The 994-nt window shown below is 43.0% G+C and overlaps 1 non-coding gene across 1 annotated transcript; it reads right to left on the bottom strand.

Moving 5' to 3' along the window:
• Nucleotides 1-550: 550 nt before the first annotated feature.
• LOC141650028 (small nucleolar RNA R71) lies at nucleotides 551-657 on the bottom strand. Its single transcript, XR_012546092.1, has one exon. It is a non-coding gene; the product is annotated as a small nucleolar RNA R71 (small nucleolar RNA).
• Between the last annotated feature and the right edge of the window lie 337 nt (nucleotides 658-994).

The raw sequence follows: 994 nt of genomic DNA, 5'->3' as shown, positions 1-994 counted from the left end.
GTTATGAATTCCAACTCGGAAACTTTATACCAAGCTAGAACATCCAGCCAAATGCACCTTGAAGCCACCATTCAAATGCAACAATGACACAATTGATCCTTTTGAAGAAAACCCTTTTCACAACATCTAAATCCCAAACACACCACCTCAAACACCACCAAATACACCTATTTTTAAACCACAAATGGCCGCTCTAAGAGACCACAACCGGCCAAACCCGGATGATTCTACTTCTCCGATCAACTTTGGTGTCCTGGCTCCTAACAACTTTGAAATCCACCTCGCTCATTTCGGGTTGATTGAGAGGGATTGCTTTAGTGGTAAAATTGATGAGGATGCCCATGCTCACCTTACGAAGTTTACGAGTAAACTTGCAATGATGAAAAGAAATGGAGTGCCCGAAAACACCTTGAGGTTAATGTTGTTTCCCTTTTCGTTGTGAGACAAGTCGGACCGGTGGCTAAACATCCATCCACCAAATACATTCACAACTTGGGATGACTTGGCCAAAGCCTTCCTTGCCAAGTACTACCCCTTTTCTAAAACCGCCATGCTCCGAAACGAAATCACCACATTTTAACAAGAAGACGGAGAATCTTTGGGAGAAGCTTGGCATAGGTTCCAAGACCTTATTGCCCGTTGCCCACACCATGGAATTCCCCCATGGTATGTTACTCAAACATTCTTTCAAAATCTATTGCCGAGAACTAAGGAAATGATAAATGCCTCAGTGGGGGGAGGATTTGACCATTTGGGAGATGTCGATGGCTCGGCCCTCATCAAGAAAATGATTGAATCGGAAGCTAATTATGGGTCAAGAGGGAATGTTTTGAGGAGAAGTAGCTGTTACCATCAATAGAATTTGTCAAATTCTAATGCCGAAATAAATGTCAAGCTAGATCTTCTCACGAAGAAGTTTGAGGAAATGACAAGGAAACAAACGAATCAAACAAGTGGATCCCATGGAGGAGGTTGTTCAAGGACCTTCGTGTGA

This window comes from Silene latifolia, chromosome 3 (genome assembly GCF_048544455.1).
Source record: "Silene latifolia isolate original U9 population chromosome 3, ASM4854445v1, whole genome shotgun sequence".
Classification (NCBI taxonomy): Eukaryota; Viridiplantae; Streptophyta; class Magnoliopsida; order Caryophyllales; family Caryophyllaceae; genus Silene; species Silene latifolia.
This window is presented reverse-complemented; position numbering and strand designations above follow the sequence as displayed.